The sequence below is a fragment of the Choloepus didactylus genome, chromosome 4 (assembly GCF_015220235.1).
Source record: "Choloepus didactylus isolate mChoDid1 chromosome 4, mChoDid1.pri, whole genome shotgun sequence".
Classification (NCBI taxonomy): domain Eukaryota; kingdom Metazoa; phylum Chordata; class Mammalia; order Pilosa; family Megalonychidae; genus Choloepus; species Choloepus didactylus.
In genome coordinates this window covers 195,963,944-195,979,185 of record NC_051310.1, presented here as the reverse complement: position 1 = coordinate 195,979,185, position 15,242 = coordinate 195,963,944, and the positions used below count along the sequence as shown (strand labels likewise).

Sequence of the window (15,242 nt, the reverse complement as noted above, 5' to 3'; positions counted from 1 at the left end):
TTGAGAAGGAAGAGTAAAAGCATATGAAAAATCTGGACAGATAAAGATGGAAAATTGCAAGCAATATCCAGAAAGACGGCATGAACATGGATCAGATCTACCTGGGAAAATGACCATTTGATTGTGATCACTGGTCCTGCCCATCCTACACCCACAGCTCATTTCACTTACTTGTGTGCTGCATTTTGGCCCACACTGACCCTTCCTCAGTGAGCTCATCCTCTGAAACTTTCAGCTGTCTTGGACCTCTCCTCCAGGAGAGCCATATTCATCAGTTAGTAAGCTTGGGTCCCAGGATAGATCTGGTAACTATGGAAGAATGTGATTATGAGGAGGTTGTGTTTGCTTTTCATCAACACCTACTTGGCAATTTTGCTGGATGCCTATCTCTGCAACCCTACTATCTATTCAGGATCTTCCATTATCTCCTGTATATTTTTGAGTTATTCTCTCCTGCATGCTAAACGGTACAGCACTGTGAGTACCTGAGGAATATGAGGGGGAAATTTCTAATAAACAGATGAAATATATCTCCACTATTGGATGACTTTCTCAAGATAGTGTTTGTGTCTGAAACCTTTTTTCCCTTTTATTTGTCATTTGGTCTGCAGGAACTCATGTTCTTCTCAAAGCTTTAAAAGTGAAATTACAAAGCTCAGAATACCTGTTTTCTCACTTAAAAAGAAATCCATTATAATAAATCAAAGTTATTCTTGAAATCCCTCCTTCCAAGATAAGAGGATTGTATAAAGTCAACAGCGGAGGCACTGCCCTGCGTATGAGTCATTTGATAAGACAAATTCAGGGTAAGGTCAAGTAACTGTGTTGGCAGCAGCTTCAAGAGAACTGTCTCAGTCTTATCAGTGACCCTCTAAATGGCAATTTTGTCCTCCTGCAGTCTCCAATGTACTCACCAATTCCTGAGTTTCCTTGAAGCTCCTGGGAACCAGAACAATAGAAAGGACAAACAGCTGGAGTTTTCTTCAGTCTTTTCTGCCCACTATTACCCTCTGAGTACTGCTTGATAAAATATTAAATTTCCTCTTTATGAATAAAAATGCTTTTAAAAAGTTAAGCCTCCTGTCTGCTATCTTCCCTGTGCAGTATATTGGGAATATTCTGGCCTTCTTTAATTGTTTATACATACACTTGGCCTGCCTTGTGGTGAAAGTTCCACTCCTGTTCAGTGGTAAATCTTGTGGATACAAGCTTAAGCATTGATTGGGAAATGACACATATGTTTCCAACCACAATGATGTATTCTTTTTACTGTTGAATATTAAATTAAGGAATCTGGACTGAGGTCAGCTTCATCATCTGGAGTTAGTTCCTGCTTACCATTCATTTAATCCAGAATCTATGGTGAGAATTTGGGAATCCCAGTGTTCTAGGAGTCAGGGAAACAAATGGATAAGAGATGGATGGTTTTTCTACTCTCCTTCATAGAAATGTAATCCCTCTCCTGGTTCTGCATTATACAATTTCTCCTGTCCTTTCACTGATCATGTATATGGTATAATGCTTAGTTCTAGAAAGCATGAGTAAGGTAGTGAACAAGAAAGCCAACACTCAGTTCCTCATGACACACAGTCTTGTTAGTGAGACTATCCATGAAAAAGTTAAAGTGCAGAAAGTAAGAGCTACCCACATTAGAGACCAGTGACCCCAACTGATTATTCTACTCACATAACAGTGATCATAAATTGCCCAGCCTCACTCACTATCCAGCCTCAGAGGATGGTGAGGAAAATGGTCTTCAAGTTTGTTTAACCATGAAAAATGCTACAATTCATTATAGTCAGATAGGAAAACCAAAAGAAACCCACATTATCAACACAATCCTTGTGGAGGCAAAAACACCCTCAAACACTTCTTGTGGGAGTACAAATTGGTACAATCTTTTTGGAAGACAGTTTGGCATCATGGAGTGCCAATGATTGTGCACAAATCCTATAGACTACCAATTCTGCCCAGGAAGGTTTATGCTAAGGTAGTGATTGGCAAAATGTGGCCAACCAGCCAAATCTAATTTGCTGCCTATTTTATATGGCCTCTGAGCTAGGAATTTTTTTTTTTTACATTTTTAAACAGTTGAAAAAATTCAAAAGAAGAATAAATTTCATGACACATGAAAATTATGTGGTATTAAAATTTCAGTGTCTACAAATAAAGTTTTGCTGGAACACAAATGCACTCACTCATTTATACATTGCTGATGGCTGCCTCAGCACTACAATGACAGCACTATTTGCTACAGCAATCATAAGGCCCTCAAAACTGAAAATATTTTCCAGCACAGTATAGAAAAATTTTACTTACTTCTTTGCTAAAGGAGCACACATGCACAGAAACAACAGGAAACCTCATGAGGCTTTCCATAGCAACATTGTCTATGATAGCAAAAACAGTGGAAAATGGAAACCTGTATCAGCATTGCTTTGGGTAAAATGCACATTCCTACAACAGAGTGCTTATGTGCAGTGTAAATTAACAAATTGCAAGTGCAATAATCAAAATTAATTTATTTTTTAAACATAATAAGCAAAAAGAGCAAGTCACAAAAGAACGTAAACACTATGGTCCATTTAGATAAATTCTGAAAGCACCAAAAGTAAACAATTCATTGTTTAGGGATATGCAGATGCTAAAATGAGCAAAAAAACCATGGAATGATCAATCCCCAAATCATTACCCTGTTTTATTTTGTTTTTGACCCCCCAACAGGGAGGTTGGAGGATGATCACATGGGGGTATAGCATGCTTAAGACATAAGGCATTTGCAAACCATATTTCTTTACTTTGGGTGATGGTTACTTGAATACTATTAATCTTTAACTACACTTATGCATTTATAACTCTGCTGTATGCATAAATATTTACAATTATTAAATAATGAAATCAAAGACAATCCCAGAGTTAGTTCAATCCCTATATTTATCAACTATGTAATCAGACCCTCCTTCTTCACCTGTTTCCATCTTTAAATTTCAGCACTTTTGTTGAAGTTCATTTTTCTAAATGTTTTAGTGAAAAAGAAAAAAAATAAGCAATACAAGTCAAAAGCAGATCTCTTCTGTCCTAGCTAGCAACAGAGAACAGAGGCTCCAGAAGTCCAATTGGGGACCCCCTTGGATGATCACTGCCTGACTTGAGTTGTCTATGCAAGTAAGTATGTCAGGTCAAGTGAAAGTGTGATGGAAACACAGACATTTTAAGAAAACAGGGAATAAGAATGTAGCAGGGCAGAGACTACATTCCTTCTGCAGAGAAACCCACCTTCTCTTTCTCCAAATTGCTGTTTCCCACATCTCTTTCTACTTTCTGAACCTTGGGTTCTTAGCTTGTCAAATGACTGATGTGATGTTTTTTGGCAAGGCAGATGTGAGACATGAATGTGGTTGCCCTGCTTAGAAATTGCCAACTGCTTTCTTCTGTTATGACTCTTGTCTTCTCTCTTTGGGCTGAGTGATGTATGTAACCAACAGACAAAATGGTCTCATTATAGAGTTTTTGAGATTCCTTCCTATGAGCCAAAAACCCAAGTCAACCATTCTCAGTAAATTTTAGAACTACAGGTTAGTTTAAGGACACTCAGATGCAAGTAAACATGTGGAAAAAAGAAACAGGAGAGCCTAGGTTGTGTCTGATGATCTACCATCTCAACGTGGCCTGATAACATGTGATTTTTGATATTGACCTCTTCTTTCTCAATAGACCACAAGCATTCAAAGGGTGGGAAATTCATGCTGTGGGTGGGAAACTCTTCTCTCTTCCCAGTACTCTGAGTAGAAGAGTATTACCCTGGTATTATTTCTCATGTCTTCCTATTCCTGCCTGGTGACAAGGACCTTAGCCACCAGTATGGAGCCCCAGGAAGGAGAAAGGGCTGGGCTGGGCTGTATGACCTGCAACAACTTCCAGAGGCATCACTTGGTGCTGACTGTAGATAGGGGCTGCCACTGTGCCAGCCATAACACCTGTAGCTCCCTGTAAAGCTGGAGATCACAGGGCCCAGGGTGAAGGTGGCCTGGTGCCCCAATTTTGGTGCTGTGGCATGTCAGCTCCTCCCTTCTTGGCCAGTGAAAACTTGACAAATGGGATATGTGCTGAATCACAATGGAGGGAAACATTCTTTACCAGCATCACAACAAGGTTCTGGTCAGCTGAGAGGGAGGTTTGGTCATACAAGCCTGAAAGAGAAGAGAGGGAGCTGTTAGTGTGATTTTTCTTTCTTCTTTATATCTACCTCCTGTGTTGGATCCCTGCAAAGAGAAGGAAAGGTGTTTTCCTTCTTGCTTCAGAACTATGGGAGTTGAAAGCATCCCTTTTTACTAACATGGAACCCACAGTCTATCCCAAAGTCCTGAAGACAGATCTAAGTCAACAGGCAATCCATGGGGCTTACATAAGATAAGGTTTACAAGAGACATATATTTGCCCTCTAAAGCCATAACAGTCATTTATTGGGAAAAGGGGGAGATGGTATCCAGAGAACATGAGGAACTGTATCAGGGTTCAAAGGTGTAAAAAAGTCATCAGATGAAAGGACCTGGAAATTTGGGGTTCACCCTTCTAGAGACAATAGTGCCCAGGCCACCCTGAGGGCAGAGCTTGCAAATGAAGTCTGAACTCAAGGAGGGGGAGCATAGCTCCATATTCCTTATATATGGGATACATAGAGTGACTTCCTTCCAAAGAATTCAGTATGGAAAATGTGGGGACTGGGGAAACTTATACTGGAGAGACTCAGCAAACATCTCAGCCAGGTGTTCAAGGTCAACACCAACAGCTATATCCATGATGACAGTATGTACCCTTGATATGATGTAATAAAAATGGCAGGTTACCTGTGTGCTCTTTCTCCCCTAAACCCATAATCTCACTCTAACCATAAGAAAAATATCAGAAAAGTCCCAATAGAAAGACATTCTACAAAATGCCTGACCATTCCTCCTCAAAAATGTCAAGGCCCTCAAAACAAAGTTTGAGTAACTGTCACAACTTGGAGGAGTCTCAAGGAGACATGATGCATTTCCTAAGCTCTCCAGTTAGTACAGGTAAGATTCAGGAGTTCCCCAGCACAGAATCTTCAGTCTCATTCCAGGGAATCAAAATCTGTTAGGGTTTGCTAATGCTGCCTTTCCACAAAACACCAGAAATGGATTGGCTTTCATAAAGGGGTTTCATTTGGTTACAAAGTTACAGTATTAAGTCCTTTAAGTGTCCAAGATAAGGTGTCAACAATCAGGTACCTTCAGTGGAGGATGGCCAATGGCTTCTGGAAAACCTCTGTTAGCTGGGAAGGCATGTGACTGGCATCTGCTCCAGAGTTCTGGTTTCAAAATGGCTGCAGCTCCTCAAAAATGTCTCTCTTAGTTGCTCTTGGGGCATTTGTCCTCTCTTACCTTCTCCAGAGCAAATGTCTGCTTTCAAAGTCCATCTGCAAAATGTCTCTATAAGCTGCAGCTCCTCTTTCAGTTCCTGTGTGTTCCTCAAAGTGTCCCTCTTGTATGTAGCAAGCTTGCTCCTTCTGTCTGAGCTTATATGGTGCTCTAGTAAACTAATCAAGGTCCCAGGTAAATGGGCAGGGAATCACAGAACTTGGCACAGCTGAGATGTTAGTATTGGGCAAGTCCCCAGGAAGAGAAATTGAGCCCAGACTCAGGTGACCTGCCATGGAGAAATCAAGCTTCATTCCTTCTCTGTGGGGAACACAAATAAATTGAAATGGGAAAGACCTAAAATTTTCTCTCTTTCAGTTGTGGTAACACATATACAATTCCCATTTTAACATTCTTAGGTATACATTTCTGTGGCATTAATTGTATTCACAATTATGTGTTACCATGTCCTCCAAATGTTGCCTGAAATTTTTATGACTCCAAACAAAAACTCTGTACCTATTAAGTAATAGCTCACTATTGTCCCCTCCCCCAACACCTCATGATGTCTAATCTACTTACTGTCCCTATATATTTGTTTATTCTAGGTACTTAAAATAGTTGGACTCATATAATACTTGCCCTTTTTCTTCTGGCTTATTTTACTCAAAATAATGATTTCAAGATTCATCTGAGTTGTATCATGTATCAGAACATCATCCCTTTTTTACAGCTGAATATATTTCATTGTATGGATATACCTCATTTTGTTTATGCATTCATCCATTGATGGTTGCATGGGTTATTTCCACCTTTTAACTAATTGTGAATAATGCTGTTATGAATATTGGTGTACAATATCTGTTTGAGACTCTTCTTCCAATTCTTTTGAGTATATACCTAGAAGTGCAATTTCCAGGTCATATGATAAATCTGTTTAATTTTTGAGAAGTCACTAAGCTGCATTGAGGTGAAATTCACATAAAATGAAATTTACCACTGTAAATTGTGTAATTCAGTGGCATTTAGTGTATTCACAACTTTGTGTAACTATCACCACTATACAATTCCAAAACATTTTCTTTACCCTCAAAGGAGATGCTGTACACTTTAAGTAATCACTCCTCCATCCTCCCCTTCCCCAGTCTCTGACAATCACTAATCTATCTTGAGGTTTGCTTGGTGTTTTGTTTCCATGATAATCTTTATCAATACTTGGTACCACACTTCATTCCAAAATGAAGGCATTGAAACTTAGAGAAAGCATGTCAATTTCTCAAGGCCACAAAATTGAAGACTAGCCAAGCCTGGTTTGGAAAGTTGGAATATTTTACACCAGATTCTGAACTTACTTGCCTGCAATGGGGAAAGCTCTCCATCTTAGAGTGGCTGTAGAATGCAGTGTGAGGGAAAACTAGCAAGAACACCAGATACACATGTTTAGTTCTCTGTGGCAGGGCCAGGAGGCCGGGACCTGGAATGCAGACAACTCTAGGAGTGGGATTTAGGACAGAAAAGAATTTGGAAAGGGTTTGGAAGTCAAGACATTGCTGGTTAACTTCCTGGCTCCAATTCATTCATGCTGGCTGGCCTTAAACATAAGACTATGCATTTTGAAGATTTCTGTTCTCAGCTTTAACCTTGATGCAGAAATTGACAAATAGAGGTTGGGGCACTGAAAACCTGCTGGCTCCCTTTACCAAGGTGCATCTTATCTTTGTTGCAGCATAGTGTTTTCAGTATTCATTTTAGGCTTATTGTCAATGTACTTAACTGGAGCTCTGTGGAAGAGGATAAAAGGGGAGTTTGCCACAGCTCCTCTTCAAAGATTATTGTCAAGAAAAACAAATCTGATATAACAGGTGGTGATTGAAGGGGTTAGCTGTACTGACTTCAGCTTTCAGGAATTTTAACATACTCAATATTATTTGCACATCAGTATAGCCATGCATTTATCACTCCATTATACATTGAGAGATGATTTTGTTGCTCCACTCACACTTTTAATCACTAGGGCCATGAATATGACCTAAATCAGTGGTTCTCAGTGAAGGACAATTTTGCATTTCAGGGGACAATCTGGCAATGTTTGGAGACTTTTTGTTTATTATAACTAGGTGATGGGAATGATACTATTGGCATCTAGTGCGTAGAAGTCAAAGATGCTGCTAAATATCCTATAAAGCAGAGGACAGCCTCCAACAACAAAGAATTATCTGGCCTTAAATTGTAATATGCTGAGGTTGAGAGATTGTGACCAAAACAGACCTGGTTAATGTCTTCAAAGAAATGATGTGAAAAATATCAGATATTACTAAAATTTATACAGGTATATAATTATAGATCTTGATATTGGATCTGCTGTATAAAGACAGAACTTGGAGATCTGATAATAGATGCAATGCTTCAGCTGACATATGCAAATAAGTAGTAATTACATAGGTGATGTGGGCAGGCAGAGTGATGACTCAGAAGTTCTAGTTTTGGCCGTGTCTGCCAATGGAGGTTCAATTGTGCCTGATGCCTACGTTGGTCTTACTCATTTGTCTGGAGGTTGGGTAAAGTCAATTGGGCTGACAGGGTTGACTGAAATTATGACTGGGGTTGATTATGATTTTGGAAAATGATTCACCTATCAGGTGAGTTTTTAAGGACCTTAACATCCTTCACAAATGTTACTGCAAAGGAGAGGCTAAAGCTGCTTATAATTGTGTCTACAAGTCCCCCCATGAGTACCTGCTTTTTGCTTAGATGTGGACCTCTGTCTCTAAGTAAACCAACTCAGCAGATGAACTCACTTCCCTCTCCCCTACATGGGACCTGACTCTCAAGGCTGTAAATCTCCCTGACAATGCAGGATATGACTCCCAGGGGTGAATATGGACCCAGCATCATGGGATGGAGAACATCTTCTTGACCAAAAGCGAGGTGCAAAATGAAATAAAGTTTCACTGGCTGAGAGATTTCAAATGGAGTCAAGAGGTCACTCTGGTGGACATTCTTATGCACTATATAGACAACCATTTTTAGGATTTAATGTATTAGAATACCTAGAAGTACCTGAAACTATCAAACTCCAACTGAGAAGCCTTGACTCTTGAAGATGATTATATAACTATGTAGCTTACAATGGGTGACAGTGTGATTGTGAAAACCTTGTGGATCACACTCCCTTTATCCAGTGTATGGATGGATGAGTAGAAAAAGGGGAACAAAAGCTAAACAAAAATGGGGTGTTATGGGAAGATGATTTGGGAGTTCCTTTTAACTTTTATTTATTATTCTTATTCTTTCTTATGTAAGGAAAATGTACAAAAATAGATTGGGGTGATGAATGCATAACTATATGATGGTACTATGAACAATTGAGTGTACACCATGGATGATTGTATGGTATGTGAATATATCTCAATAAAGCTGAATTTAATTTAAAAATTTCCTTCACAAAATGGAGATGCTTGGGAATCATCTCACATGACAATTCAAGAGAAAGAAAAGCCACAGAAACATCTGAATGTTTTTCCAACATGAATGGAAGAAAAGGCAAGAGCATAAGTATATTTTGAATGATATTAAATAACTATGACTCTCTTTGTGGAAACATTTATTCTTCCTGAATGTTAGTTTTAATTCTATCTAGTTATTTCTGATTTTAAAAAAACTCAAGTAAAAGACAATTTTAGTTAAAATACAATATGTGTTGTGTAAGAATATTACTAAATCAATTTCCAACATGTATTAGTCAGGGTTCTTTAGAGAAACAAAACTGACAGGAGATATCTGTAAATATTATGATATTTTATAAAAATATCTCATGTGACTGTGGAGAAGCACAAGTCCATATTCTGCAGGGTAGGCTGCAACCTGGGAACTCTGATGGTTTTCAAAGAATTCTCCAGGAGAAGCTGCCCTCTAGAAATAGAGATGAAAATTCTCTCCCTGACTGCTAAAGTCATCAGTTCTCCCTTTAAAGCCTTCAAATGATTAAACATCTCTCACTGCTGAAGGCAAACTTTTCAGTTGATTATAGATGTAATCAGACATAGATGCAATGAACTCACTGATATTTTAAGTCCATGAAGTGTCCTCCAAGAACCAAGCCAGTGCTTGCTTGACCAAACAACTGGGAACCATTACCTGGCCAAGTTGACACATGAGCCTAACAACCACACAACACAATTGAAAAAACACAACTAAATAATGTATTGATAGAAATAACCATTTTCTTTCTCCTACTAAAAAACAATGACATACAATTTTCAAAATATAGGTTGGCGAGCACATTGAAAGATCAGCCTTCTCAGGATAAGCCATTCATCACATTACTTTTATATATTTCATAACAATTCTTTAGCTCTTTAAGAATCTAAACTCCTAAGTTACAAAGAAATAAAATTTTCCCATTTTCTCTGAGACTCTGCACTACTAATGACAAACTACTGTTATATTCAGAAAAGAGAAGATGGATAACTACAGAAGTGCCTGGAACCATGTAGCTGGTCAGGATCAATGAAATATTCTTCAAATTCTCTCTATACTAGACATATTAACCCAGACCTGTTTCACATACCTCTTCCTTACCCAGCATCTCCTCCTGGAAGTAAAAGATGACCTGGGGCTGAAAGGAAGAAGATAGCCCATCATTATTAGGGTAGAGGATGTCTGGGATATGGAGTGGGGATCTTGGCATTTTTGTGTGTGTGGCTTTAGCTTTCTGATGTTTCTTTCAGAAAGAAAAGTAGACATTTTCAGGGAGTGAAATCACATCTCCACATTCATACTTGTGAGTTCAGTCCAAAGGATACCAAACATTCTGCTTTAATCTTATTCTAGGCTTATCACCAGTTATGTGTGAACAACAAAACACAGGGGGAGAGTAAGTGGGATTATAATAAACTAATTGGTATTTTGGTTACCTTGATGGGAATTTTAAGTCTGATACCAAAGAAGTGCTCATATATTGAGCATCTCTTTGTGCCATATATATGCATGTCTCCTCTATAGCTTCCCCCACTCAAATTTAATACAAACATAATTATTACAGAACATATTTACTAATCTTTATGACCGTACCATGGGTCATAGAATTTATATCCACTTTTGTGAAAAACAAAAACACAACAAAACAGAAAACTGAGGCTCAGACATGAAAAGGAGATGTTCAATATTATGCAGTTACAGAGACTTAGAATCAAACCCATGTATATACAACTTTGACATGTTTTTGTCACTGTCCCATGAACAAAGAAATAGGTAATGCTGTCTCAGCAAACTACAGTGGATCATCCTCCCATATTAACCCTCTCCACAAATACAGCTCTGTGACAGAAACTCCTGGATTTATATGTGGAAGACCTTATATTAACCTGTCAGTCCTCCAGCAAAGATCAGTATCTTATAAATTAGATGCTTTATCCACTTATCATGGATCTGAATGGGCATCAGTGGGCCTTTATTTAAGTGGGGGGAGACAGATATAGTAGAAGTCTCAAGAAGGACTGAGAAATCTACTATTTCATGAGCAGCAAATAAATACTAGAATTTGTTCCTGGGGCTTTCCCTTGGACCCATTCAATTCTCACAAATTCAAGCTGAGAGGGAGAAGATAAGGGCACAAATATAAAGAAAATGCATGCTGAACCCAGCAAGATGTAATGACTTAAAGGGGAAGACCCTGGAGTGAACTCAGGGAACTGGGATTCACAAGCACTTGTCCTTCAATTATACCACTCTGCCTCCTAGCAGCTGAAGAACCTGGATTTAGCACCAAGATCACCACACACCCTCCTACTAGGCACTTTTCTCTTCCTTGCAGGCACCATCAACAGCCTGATTTTAAAGACTCCGAAAATGAGTTTTCAACAGAAATGGCTATAGATCATATGTTGGGGTACAAAACAAGTCTTAATAAATATGAAAAGATTGAAATTATTCATAGCACATACTCTGACCATAATGGAATGCAACTAGAAATCAATATCCACCAAAGCATTAGAACATTCACAAATATCTGCAGGTTAAACAACACACTCCTAAACAATCAGTAGGTCAAAGGAGAAATTGCCAGAGAAATCAGTAAATATCTAGAGACGACTGAAAATGAGAACAAAACCTAAGGGATATAGCAATGTCAGTGGTGAGGGAGAAAATTATGGCCGTAAATGCATACATTACAAAGGAGGAAAGAGCTAAAACCAAAGGTCTAACTGAACAATTGAAGAAGCTAGAGAATGACCAGCAAATTAACCCTAAACAAACTAGACAAAAAGAAATAAAAATGATTAAAGCAAAAAAAAAAAAAAAAATGGTATGGAGAAAGAATACAATCAAATAAAAACAAAAATTTGCTTCTTTGAGATCAAGAAGATTGACAAAGCCTTAGGTAGACTGACAAAGTAAAAAAGAGAGGAGAGCCAAATAAACAAAATCAGAAATGAGAGGGGGGACATTACTTTGGATCCTGAAAAAATAACAAATATCATAAGAGGATATTATGAAGAACTGTACACCAACAAAGTAGATAATTTAGAGGAAATGGATAATTTACTGAAAAACACATGAGAAACCTAGACTGACCCAAGAAGAAATAGAAGACCTCAACAAACCAATCACAAGTAAAGAGATCCAATCAGTCATCAAAAAACTTTCTACAAATAAAAGCCCAGGGCCAGGTGGCTTCACAGGGGAATTTAACAAAACTTTCCAAAAGAACTGACATAATTCTTGCTCAAACTCTTTTAAAAAATGGAAGAAAAAGGAACACTACCTAACTCATTTTATGAAGCTATCATTACTTTAATAACAAAACCAGATGAGTATACTACAAGAAAGGAATACTATAGGACAATCTCCCTAATGAATACAGATGCAAAAATTCTCAAAAAAAAAATTGCAAATCAAATCCAAACACACATTGAAAGAATCATAAACCATGACCAAGTGGGGTTCATTCCAGGCATGCAATGGTGGTTCAACATAAGAAAATCAATAAATATAACAGAAAACATTAACAAACTGAAATGGAATAGCAAATGATCATCACAATAAATGCTGAAAATCATTTGACAAAATTCAGCATCCTTTTTTGATAAAATCACTTCAAAAGGTAGGAATTGAAGGAACCATCCTCAATATGATAAAGGGCATATATGAAAAACCCAGAGCCTGCAGAATACTCAGTGGCAAGAGACTGAAAGCCTTCCCCTAACATTGGGAATGAGAAAAAGATGCCTGCTATCACTACTGTTATTCAACATTGTGCCAGAAGTTCTAGTGAGAGCAATCTGCCAAGACAAAGAAACATAATCCAAATTGGAAAGGAGGAAGTAAAACTGCCATTATCTACAGATGATATGACTTTAAATTTAGAAACTCCTGAGAAATTGATGACAAACGTACTTGAGCTAATAAAGAAATTCATCAAAGTTGATACAGAATCAATATGCAAAAGTCAGTAATGTTCATATACACCAGAAAAAAAATCCATTCCCAATAGCAACTAAAAAATCAAGTACCCAGAAATAAAGTTAACAAAGGATGTAAGACACCTCTAAACAGAAAATTATGAAATTTCATGAAAAGAAATCATAGAGGACCTAAACAGGTGGAAAGACATTCCATGTTCATGGATAAGAAGGGTAAACATCATTAAGATGTCAATTCCAGCCAAACTGATCTACAGATTCAATGCAATTCCAATAAAAGTTCCAACAACCTACTTTGCAGATTTGGAAAGGTAGCTATCAAATTTATTTGGAAGGGAAAGTGGCTCTGAATTGACAAAAACATTCTAAACAAGAACAAAGTGGAAGGACTTACACTTCCTGAATTTAAAGCCTATTATAAAACCACAGTGTTCAAAACAGCATGGTACTGGCACAGAGATAGACATATTGATCAATGGAATTGAATTGAGAGCTTGGAAACAGGTCCCAGATCTAATGTCAAATGATTTTTGATAAGGCCTCCAAATCCACTGAACTGAGAATTTTGTATAGGGGCTGTTCAAAAAATTGGGCTGGGAGTACTGGGTACCCATATCCAAAGGAATGAAAGAAGACCCCTATCTCACACCCTACAGTAAATTAACTCAAAATGGATCAAAGAACTCAATATGAGACAGTAAAATAAAAACCCTAGAAGATAATATAGGGAAACACTTTCAAGACCTAACAGGAGACAGCTTCTTATGCCTTACACCCAAAGCACAAGAATGAAAGAAAAAAGATAAATGGGAACTTTTCAAAATAAAAAGCTTCCATGCCTCAAAGGACTTGGTTCAAAAGATGAAGAGGCAGCAAACTCAATGGGAGAATTTATTTGAAAACCAAATATCAGATAAGAGACTGAATTCCAGCATATAAAGAAATCCTACAAATAAATGATAATAGTACAAACAGTCCAATTATAAAATGGGCAAAATATATGAAAAGACATTTTCCTGAAGAAGAAACACAAATGGCTAAAAAGCATGAAAAAATGTTCACTATCTATTAGGGAAATGCCAATCAAAATCACAATAACCCCCTATGTGGGTCATGACTCCCAGGGGGTAAATCTCCCTGGCAATGTGGGAAATGACTCCTGAGGATGTGCCTGGACCCAGAATTGTGAGATTGAGAAACACTTCTTGTCCAAAAGGGAGAAGAGAAATGAAACAAAGTAATGTTTCAGGGACTGAGATTTTCATGTGGAATCAAGAGGTCATTCTGGAGGTTACGTGTCTTATATTGTAGAATATAGGGGTCAAGAGACAGATAGCAACTAGTGAAGGGGGAATGGTAATCTAGTAAGAACAGATAAGATATTGAGGGTAATCTTTAATGATATGGGAATGCTCAGGAGTAAACATGGTTTGTTAATTTTTTGGGGGCATGATAGGAACATACTGGAAGCAATGTAGTTATTTTAGGATATTTGTTTTTTTTTATGCCATTGTTTTGTTTTGCAATTCCAATAAAAGTTCCAAAAACCTACTTTGGGTGTAAGGCATAAGAAGCTACCTCCTATTATTAGGTCTTGAAGGTGTTTCCCTATATTACCTTCTAGGGCTTTAATTTTACTGTCTCATATTGAGTTCTTTGATCCATTTTGAGTTAATTTTGTGTAGGGTGTGAGATAGGGGTCTTCTTTCATTCCTTTGGATATGGGTACCCAGTACTCCCAGCCCAATTTTTTGAACAGCCCCTATACAAAATTCTCAGTTCAGTGGATTTGGAGGCCTTATCAAAAATCATTTGATATTAGATCTGGGACCTGTTTCCAAGCTCTCAATTCAATTCCATTGATCAATATGTCTATCTCTGTGCCAGTACCATGCTGTTTTGAACACTGTGGTTTTATAATAGGCTTTAAATTCAGGAAGTGTAAGTCCTTCCATTTTGTTCTTTTTTAGAATGTTTTTGTCAATTCAGGGCCACTTTCCCTTTCAAATAAATTTGATAGCTACCTTTCCAAATCTGCAAGGATCTTGGACCAGGGAGAAAAACTCAATGATTTTCATGTTCTTGTTTTTACGATGAAAGTATTCATATCTTCTTTTTTACTTAGAGTTGTGAAGACCTTCTTACTCTTGATACTGGGATGGGGGTTGTTCCAATTTGCTAAGGCTGCTGTTATGAAAGATACCAGAAATGGATAGACTTTTATTAAGGGGGTTTATTAGGTTCCACATTTACAGTTCTAAGGCCATAAAAGTATCCACAAACTAAGGCATCAACAAGAGTAAAGAAATGTTGATGACACATGGAACACCTCTCTCAATTGGGTAGGCATGTGGCTGGCATCTGCTTGTCCTTTGCTCCAGGATTCTGGTTTCTAAATGGCTTTCTGCAAAATGTCTCTGGGCTTCTCTCTCTTTTA

General features: G+C 37.8%; 2 long non-coding RNA genes across 2 annotated transcripts; both read right to left on the bottom strand.

Moving 5' to 3' along the window:
• Positions 1-2,502: 2,502 nt before the first annotated feature.
• LOC119532527 lies at positions 2,503-5,314 on the bottom strand. Its single transcript, XR_005216562.1, has 2 exons — positions 5,253-5,314; positions 2,503-4,190 (listed from the first exon to the last, which is right to left on the bottom strand). It is a non-coding gene; the product is annotated as an uncharacterized LOC119532527 (long non-coding RNA).
• Positions 5,315-5,446: 132 nt separating this feature from the next.
• On the bottom strand, positions 5,447-15,031 carry LOC119532528. The gene is made up of 3 exons (XR_005216563.1): positions 14,830-15,031; positions 9,952-9,999; positions 5,447-5,702 (listed from the first exon to the last, which is right to left on the bottom strand). It is a non-coding gene; the product is annotated as an uncharacterized LOC119532528 (long non-coding RNA).
• Between the last annotated feature and the right edge of the window lie 211 nt (positions 15,032-15,242).